At 34.8% G+C, this 10,339-nt stretch overlaps 1 protein-coding gene across 1 annotated transcript in view; it reads left to right on the forward strand.

The window, feature by feature from the left end:
• Window positions 1–10,339, forward strand: part of PLXNA2 (plexin A2) — a gene marked incomplete at its 5' end in the record, with an annotated part of 261,184 nt that overhangs the window by 14,626 nt on the left and 236,219 nt on the right. The gene's annotated exons all lie outside the window — the stretch shown is intronic.

Raw genomic sequence — 10,339 nt, forward strand, 5'->3', positions numbered from 1 at the left:
TGATTGGAATCATTGTAAAGCAATGCTCCCCGAGGACCAATTCTCTCAGATAATACAGAAGGATGTTGTTATCAACTATATTACAATCTGCCAAGGGATCCAAAAGAAGTAGGGTTATACACACTCATCTAGTTTCAAGTAGTTTATTCACCAATGTGATCAAATCAGTTTTAATCTCAGAGAAAAGCCCATTTGGAATGGGAAAAATATAATTTAATTCTGTCCAGAGTTTTGAGCTTTCTATTTTTATTTTTTTGCAGAATTTAAATATTAGAAATGGACTCTCCTGGGTGAAGGGATTGTTTTTTCAGCAGAGATATTTTTTTGTGTCCTTTAGGCAGTGAAACACATTCATTTTTCAAGAAAGCTTTGACCGACTTCTTTGATTATGATGTCTTAGCAGAATTTAATGGGCCAGGAGATCAAGTAACACTTTCTGTCTACATCTTTAAGTTCTACAACCTCCAAACAATCCAGGATAAAAAATCATATAATTGTCAACATTTATATTTCCACAAATGCCCCATACTGAAGTCCAAATGAGATGAGTCTAACTGACTTTATCCACAAAGAAACATTCAAATTGCTCAGAACAAGTCATCAATTTTTCAATTCATACTCTCCAGCATCTTGTAGGGATGAAATAAAATACTGTATGGCAAAGTAAAGCCATCCCTATTATATGTGGGAAAAATAACACTGTTTCTTCCAAGGATTCAAATTGAATTTTTGGTGGAACTCACTCTGTAATGATTCACATTGAAAATTCTCCCATTATGCTTCACCTGACATTCGATACATTTTATCACACTCAGTTCTCAGCTGATTTGGCTCTGTGATAAGAAAGATACTCTTTTTTAGGAACAATAATAGGGGCTTTTTATGCTGTCTTCATAGTCCATGGATGGATCAGGGTTACAATACTGCTGACAGACAATGTGGGAAATTCTCCCAAAAGTTTTAAGAAACCCCCTAAACCATCAGGCACATAGAAGAAACTATATTTAACTGGTTCTCCACCCACACAGACATAATACCAGCTGTCATTATTAAATTACCATGGAGTGATCTATCTATGACAAAGGGGTCACACATAGCTCTTTCACCTACAAATTACCATTCCACCTGAATGGAATACCAATTTTCAAGGTGTGCTATTCTGCATGAAGAGAGGTGGATATTGCAGTAATTACAATGAGTTCATGATCATTACAAAAGACATGAGCCATTCCTGACTGGCAATCTTATAAAATGCACTGATATTTTCCAGAGAAGGTACCCAGGATAATCCAATATAATGCACAAGACCTCCATTCAAGAGGTGACTCTATTTGGTTTGGACATCTGCAGGATGAGGAAAGAAGGTTAAACAATGACACATGCATGATGTTTCATCATGCAAATGCTATGATTTACATACTTCCTTTGAGTATCAAAATACAAGTACACAATGTTATAATTTAGATAATATTACCGTGGATATTTTTATCATTTTGACACATTTTATTTCCTTGGCCACATCACTGCTTTTAGACAACGGAATGGATGGAATATTAACATTGTCTTGGCCACCTAAACAGAGTAGCATACAATTCCAATTGGAGAACTGCTAGATGGGTATTTTGATCAGGAGATGAAATTTATGTTGACTTATGCCACACCATGTCCTTAGCATGTTGTATGGCAGAGTAGTCCAGTAGGCAGAGGAGAAAACAATGAATTTTCCCCTCTTCTTATAAATTGTCCCCTCTTTTTATCAATTGGTCTCCATATAACCTGCCATAGTAGCATTCAGGGTGAAGTTTTACAATCAACAAGCCCTTTTGATTTTTACAGTATGTATGAATTTAGTTCAACATATGCAAAAATAAGGAGTCAGTGGTATGGAAGAAATTAACCTTCATTGCCTCTTATGTTTCTTGTGTTCCCTAAGGAATTCACATAATGAAATGCTTTTCTCATTCTATTTAAAGGTTGCAAAATAATTATATGTGGGGGGCTCAGGATGTCTATGCATTGCTTTGTATATTCCCATTTTAAAAATCAAACAGGAACAGTTTCAGCCATCAATGGCATGGTAATCTGAAAGCACAGATATCTTATTTATCCACAGTCTGTTAAGAAGATCCTAACTTCATTCTATCTAAGGCTAAATGTAAGAATACTCAAATTTCACATTTCATGATTTGGATATTTCCTAAATATGTGTTTTAAATGCTTTGATGTTACAGATATTCTTAAAGTAGCTTGCAGAATAAAATGGTATAACAATATATGTCAAAGTTGATAAATACCTAGGAGAATAATACAAAACATTTCCCTTAAATTCTAAAAAAAAAACCTGGCATTATTATGGTTTCATAAAAAAATTACTTAGGAAATATCACAGGAAATAAATTAGCTTTCAGAGCTTTCATAAAAAACTTACTGATGGAGTAGCTTCTCTTTTTTTTGCTCACTAATTGTTCTCAACAATGGACAAGCCAATATTGTGCTTGTTGGAAGCAAACTTATATAAGTGAGGTTTTAAATTGGGTTCAGAAGTGTACTAAAAACTATACTATTTTAACTGGTGCCATGTAGATGCTCTATGAACTAACCAATTAACTCTGATTAGGCCTTAGATGACTGCATTCTGCACCCACCATAATTTTCCCTGTGCCAATTAGCATAGGTGTCAGGGGAAACAAGCAAGTGAGAAAAGGAGACACAACTCCATGATGCAAACTCTGCCGACTGTGAACTTGTATGTGGTAAAAGTATAAAAAGTTGGACTACAGTATTATTTGGATAGGAACAGTTCTACTTTTATATATCCACTGCTAATATGATTGTGAGTTGTTGGACTCACAGGTTGCCTGCTGTACTGAATCAGTAATGCATTGACATGAAATGTTATTTTTAAAAGGCCTGTGCCATTCCTTGAATTTCACAGTTGTCTTATAATCACTTACATGTTTGGCCATGATTGGATAAAAATAAAGATAAAGTTATCTTCAAACAAAGACTGAGGGTTATGAAAATTTAATGCCAAGCTGCCAGTCTGAGAAATTCTTCAACCAGTTTCACAAGAATAAGAACAACAACATTGAAAAATATATTCTCAAGTCAGATAATTAAAAAACAAAACTGAAATATCCCATCGCACAAGTCAAAAATGATGAAATTTAAAAGGAAATATAATCATAACCCTGCCCAATCTTCTAGGGCTTCCTTCTTCAGGCTGCTCCCTTTCAGTGTTACTGTTGCTGCTAGAGAGTTGTCAGTAAATGAATTTGGAGTGTATTCAGCTGGTGAAGAAAGGGAATTGTTCACACTAGGCACTAACAGAAAAGAAACATAACTCACAGTATGAAGAGGAGACCTTTGAAATTGTGCAAATTGTTCTATTTTATATTTTAATTAATTTGAATTAGCAGTGGGAATTGATGCACAAAATGATCCAATGAAGGATAAAATGGGAAAAAGGATATGGTGCAGTGTATTATGAAGTTTGCAGGAAGTGAATATAGACAATTCTATATTTCAGCAAAATGCTGAAAGTCCAAGCTTCTCATTCATAAAGTCATTCATAAAGGATGCATGAAAAATTATCCTATGAAGAATTGCAGGCATGTTCATGAAGGATCACCTATGATCAAAATATTCTGTCTTCCTTCACTAGGAGGTATCTTTTTTTAAAAAAAACGTGCCCATTAGTTCATGTCATCACTGTAAATTTCCTTACAAAGGCATTGTATAAGTAATGGTTTCAGAGGTTTCACAGATGTGAGATCATTAGCTTTCAGCTGAGAATTAGTGAGAAGAAAATTGATAAATGTTCAACCAAAGCACTCCCTTGGAGCTGCTTTGCAAAAAATGTAACTACCTCATATCTAAGGATGAAGTGAAGAGACCATTTTGCTTTGCTCTTGGTGGATGCTGCAAAAGATAAGCTGCTCATCTCCTCTGGATTGCTCACTAAAAGCTTTTACAGAGAGGACTGGAGGAGATGGAAGAAAGAGAACAGAAGGGGAGGCAAAATGGCAGCTCCTTCACATTATTCAGCAAGCAGCACTGAAGAAAATGTGCCATTCATCTGTTCCAGTAAGATTCATCCTATCCTTTGATGAGCTTATGGGAAAACATAATTCTCTGTTTCTCCAGTATGCTATTCTCCAAACCAAAAATGCATCCTGACCAGTTTGTAGCTGTGCTGCAGCCTTTTCTAGTGTTGGTAAATGACAGGAGACAATGAGAAACTTTGAGGCAGTAAAAATACTGTATCAAAATAAATTGTGTTTCTTCTTTGCTTCAACAAAGAGAATCAAGTTGCTTCTGTGGTGCATTTGTTTTTCTCAAAGCAAATCTAAGTTTTCTTATATACTGCTAACAGTAAGCTTTTTAAATATGAAAGTTGCTATTTGAAAACATACTTCGATCTACCAGAAGTTTCTGAAGTACTTGCAAATAGCAGATTTTCAATAAGAAATTGTGTGCAATATTGTGCAGTATTCAATAATAAGCTAGAATGCTATTGTGATTAAAATGTTGGATTTGAACAAGGGAACTCTTCTTCACGCCCTCAGTGGACTGTGAAGCTTACTGGAAGGACTTTTGGAGTAAATAACTGTTTGCCAATCCTGCTTACTTCTTGAGATTGTTGGTGCAAGAATAAAATGAGGAAAGATCCCCTCTCTTATAACCTTTTAATTACCTACACACACACACACACACACACACACACAGAGAGAGAGAGAGAGAGAGAGAGAGAGAGAGAGAGAGAGAGAGAGAGAGAGAGAGAGATGACATTTTATAAGAAATATTTCCATATTTCTCATCAAAATAGTGTTTGTTATAAATTGTTAATATATGTAAAATATAGTGTAGTTTTAATATCTCTTATTTTTCAAAATGGGAGAGGCACTACTTGACCTGCTCAAGTCATGTTCGAGTTTATGCCATAAAGAATTATATCCCCATTTTAGTCTATATCCTTTACAATAAGCTAAATCTTCTGACTCAAGCTACATGGTGCAACAAAAACTTGGATGGCAGGCCAGTTCTACTTTCCATCCAAAAGAAGGAGAGAGAAAAAAGTTTGCTTATGAAAAGAGTCACTCTAGTCCATTTCCCACAGAGCTTTCAGCATTCTTCAGAATTGCTTGATAACTTTGGCATCTCCTGGTGATATGGCTGAGGAAAAGCAGCTCTACTTATGATCTTCTGTTTATCATAAAAATCCAGGAATGTGCCAGCCAGACTAAACATTCTGGCTTCCCCTCTCTACCCAAAACTCATAAGAGTAAGGAAGTGAGCAGGGCAGGATGCCAGTATCAACAATGCCCACTGCTAAGCCTGCAACTCTAAATCTGCCAAGTTGCCAGTGGCCTTGCTGAGCGTGGAATGTAATGCTCACTAGCCCTTATATAGTGGGTGTTTGGTAGGACTTGAATAGTAGTAGCATGAGAATCTTTCAAGGTCTTTCTTAGACACATAGCTTTAGGACTGAGATTTGGATATTTGGAGAACACCTTGTTCTTATTTGTCTAGGCTTTGAACTTCATTTATCCCCTCTTTGAAAAAAATGTAGTAGTTGGCTAGACACAAAGGTGATCCCATTCATATGGGTTTGTGGAATAATTTGGGATTTGGATCTGTCAAAATATATTAGAAGGTCTGGGTGTTTCTTGATATAAATTGGATAAATGCATGGTTAGTACTGCATGATTGTTACAAATATTTCTTTATGCCATGGCATGCATGCTGAAAACATATAGCTGAATTTCTCCCCCACCCCACCCCCCACCGCCAAATTGTGTGTCATAAAGAATATAGCAGTTTTTCCAGGTGGGCAATAGCAGATTGAGCCAAATTCCTAGTTTATATGATAAGCAGTAATTTAAATGCATTATAGGCTTCTTGCATGCATTTGACCATCTTTAGGAAAATCAAGGCTAAGCCAGGAATATTTCAAGGGCAGTTGAAACTACATGGTTTGAATTTAGACTAAGCATTTGTCATATCCATAGTGCTGCTTATCCTAAATTCTGTATTCACCTACTTGGGAGTGAATCTCACTAAGCTCAGTGGGATTTCTGAGTCAATATTAATAGGGGCCCACTGAAAGTAAAGTACAAACCTGTGTATGTTTACCTCAAATAAATCCCACTGAGTTTAATACGACCATCTGTCCTGCAAAAGATCATATCCCTATTACTATAGCATTCTTACTACAACAACTGGAAGCTAAATATAATCATTTCAATATGGATAAAGAATTAAACTCACTGCTCGGATCCATTGAAGTAAAACATTGTGTCTGAACATGATTTTCTCTAATGTACAGCTCATACATATATTAAGATAATACATTTTCAAAATACAATATGTTCAATATTCAATGTTATCACTACTCTTATCTGTTTATACTATATTGAGTATAGATACCAAATCAAGGGTTCAAGGCCTGGAGATAAATCTAAGGGGTTCTAGGCAAGGATTCTCTAGATTAGGGTTTAAAGTATCTTTGAAAAAGGAATGAGCAATTTTGGTTGAGTGACATGTGACTTTTTTATTCAGAATTTTTATGGCTCTTAATATAATTACTATAAGGAGAAAGAATAGATAGGGAATGCATCCACATAGTTCAGATTTTTCCTTTCTATTTATAGCCTTGCATTCTTAAATTAAAACTTATGAAAAAATAATGTTGGTCTCAAGCTTGGTAAACCTTCCAGTGTCTACCAAATACTGGCATTTTCCTGGCTGTGTTGAGTGTATATGATGGTTCAAATGTTTCATTGAGATCATACTGATAAAACATGATGCAGCTCAGAAAGAAAGACTGCATCTTATTCTTATCTTCTTATAATGTATTTCATTAATTCTGTTAAAGGATTTCAGTTCTTGGAAGTAAACTATCAGGTGACTTTCAAAAATATATTTTTGTTCTTGTTGTTGTAGCATAAAACAACAATTTAATAAAAACTTTAAAAATGGGAAGCTATTAAAAACAACCTCAGGGAAACTTGTGAAATATCACAGACTTTGAAAAAAGAAAAGGACATAATGAGATTCTAAGGGTATTCATAATAAGGGTATAAGGGTGTTCATAATAAGAATACATCTAAGAGATTCATGGAACTAGAGTGTCATCATGGAAAAGGCCTTTGCAGAAGCATTAAATTCAGGATCACCACCTTAGGAGACATAAAAATATTCATTGACTGCCAGATATTTAAAGATGACAGTTCTTTAAATTATGGAAGCCAAACTATTTAACATGTTAAAGATAAAATCTCACACTTTGTGGAAAATTTAAAGAAACCACAACAATTCTTCCAGCATTTGAGCAATGTGTTCTCAGTCAATGGAATTTCAGTATAACAGTTTTATAGTTGCGTACTGTGCCAATGTCTGCTGCTTTCAGTTTTCAGAAGCAATAATGCATTGGTAATGCATAGCAACATCCTAATTTGACATTATCAAAGGATAACGGAGACAAGGTTAAGCTGTAATGTTTCTTCTCTAATTATGTATGGAAGAAATATTCAATAGGAAAGGTTAGAAAGGGGCGTGAATGTTCTGTTCGATAATCTAACTACATTTATTTGACCCTGACTGATTTAAGCAATCAGCAGTTAGAGAATGATTTTTTTCAGAAGCTCTTGTGCCAAAATTGGAAAATGAGAAAAACTAGTTTGATGGCACTTAGTGCCTGATAAAAAATGTTTGAAGCTGTTCATTGTACTTGACACTAGCACATGACTTCTTACAATGTTTCTGTTCTATTCCATTTTGCCCCCTTCTTTAATTGCCATTTAGAATCCCAAGTGGAGCTGGAAGAGCACAATGCCTAGTGTTGAATTCATCTAAAATAGCAAGACTAGACAGGGAGCTCACAGGGTAAAACTCTGGCAAATCAAATTCCTTCTGCCTAATCTTATTTTTAGTGGAGGTGGAGAATTAGGTATATTGCTCCTTCCTTAAAACAGAAAGAAAGAGAAAGGGTGGGGTGGATGGATGGATGGATGAGCATAATAAATAAATAAATAGATAGATAGATAGATAGATAGATAGATAGATAGATAGATAGATAGATAGATAGATAGATAGATAGATAGATAGATGAATGAATGAATGAATGAATGAATGAATGAATGAATGAATGAATGAATGAATGAATAGTAGTACAAACTGCCAGCAATGATTGGGAGCATGCATAGTGTTAAATCATGATTTGTTAATGATTTTTAATGAATGGGGTTACACAATGCAGAAAACACTAAATGAATAAGCCATATTATAAAGTGTAGGTATGTTATGTGAGTCCAGCCATTGTCTAAAAGTGTGCCAACCACTCCATTTGCAGACAAGAGTGGGGGAGGGCATTTCTGATATAAGAGAAATCTTACTAAATCCATATTTGAAGCCTCTGTTGTATAATAATGAAACTAATGGTCTCATCCTTCCATCTTAAGAAGTTTACTACTCAAAGCTTTCAACGCAGGCCAATTCATGGATTTACAGGAATATTTCTTTATTATTGTAGGTATTTTAGGTATAATAGGATCTTGAAAGACTGCAGTTTCTCTTTGCCTCCTCTATTATTAAATAGCATCAAATTGGGGTTATCTCGTGTTTTTTCTTACAACATCTATGTTCCATAGCTTGGTTGCCATTGGTGTTCACTTAACCATTCCTATATACCCTTTCCTTATTCCTTACACAGATTAATCTTGGTTCTTTGAAAGGAAAATATTTTTTTAAAAAGATGAATGAAGTAGGAATGAATTCCTAATCAGTGTGAGATGGTTCAGAAACTGTAAATATACTCAATGTCTATGGTATATTTAGAATTAATCACTAAAACAACTTCAGTCTTGAATATTAATCTTCTAGAATGGACTGCAGATCTGAATCTGATTTCTGTCTAACTATTCTGAGATTCAGGAGAAAAAATCCTAACTAGAAAAATAACAGAGCAATCTTATGCCTTTTTACTCCAAAATAAATCCCATTGTATTTAATGGGACATCCTTTAACTATGTTTAACTTTGTAACCAAAGGATGCAATTTTAAATTGTCTACTTAGAATAAAATTAAAAGTTCAAAATAGAAGAAAATAAGTGGGTTTATATATCACCCAAAGCCATAATGTAGTTTGTGTAATATTGCTTTGACATGTTGTGTGAACCCAGCCATTGTGATTTTATGTTTTAACTCAAAGTGCAAATTCAACCAAATATGGTTTAGTCAACCAATATTGTTTACTCAACAAAGCATTGAAATGAATCTCTTAAAGTGAACTGTCACTTGTGAAAGCCTTCTGTCCTTTTTTTCCCCCACTTTCTTTTTTACTGTCTGAAATGTGTGAAAAATCCCATCTTTATGTCTGAAAAATCCCATCTTCCTCATGTAGAGATAGTCTTTCATACATTGTATTCTGGAAAATTGAACACATTGATTTATATTCTTGGCAACATATTCATCCTCAGGATAGATCTGACTAACCTTCTCACAATATGAAGCATTTTGCACTGGCAAATTTGATTGTGATATACTGATGAAAGGTTATGCAATTGGGCAAAGCCACCAACTAAAATCCAACCCTCCTGCTGGGATTGTTCATCTCTCCTCGTTGGATGAAATTGGGCTATTTTAGTACATCCAGAAGACAGCAGGAAAGAGATTATGTATCACATTATGGTTATCTTCCAACTCTGAGGATAGCTAGCCCAAAAAAGAGTTTGTCAAAGCACTCAGTTGCAGAGAAGTCACCACCAGAATTTCACAGTTAGCTGGGAGTTAGTGCATAAATAGCTGCTTTATGTGGTGATTTTTTTAAAAGTAAAATATTACAGCATTTTTTTTCATGTAAATGTCATTGACATCAATGCAGTGGTACTGTATATGCCATAAAGATAAAAATAAAGATTGGCAGGCATACGAAGAAGTCAAAATACATTACTTCATAAAAAGTTGCAGATTTTGATACTCAGCTGGTCTATATATGATCTGTGTGTATTCTGATAGTGATTATAAGCATCTATTAATAATATTTGGCATCAAAACTGTGAATAAATATATTGGAAAACATATGTGTGTATATATATATATATATATTTGTTTTTTGAGGTTTTCACGGGTGTTTATATGTGAGTCTTTGGTCATTCGGGTTTTCTCCCGTGTAAGATTAGAAGTATCATAGCGACGTTTCGATGAAATCACATTCATCATCATCAGGCTTGTGCTTTAGCTTTGTGCTTCTCAGTGTAATATGAAATGTCTGCTGTTTCTTTCTTTTAACTGCCAGTGGGGTTTGAACTGAGGGGGCGGGGACTTGGTCGTGTTCTGA

This window comes from Protobothrops mucrosquamatus, unplaced genomic scaffold, assembly GCF_001527695.2.
Source record: "Protobothrops mucrosquamatus isolate PMUCROS unplaced genomic scaffold, P.Mucros_1.0 scaffold546, whole genome shotgun sequence".
In the NCBI taxonomy this organism is placed as follows: Eukaryota; Metazoa; Chordata; class Lepidosauria; order Squamata; family Viperidae; genus Protobothrops; species Protobothrops mucrosquamatus.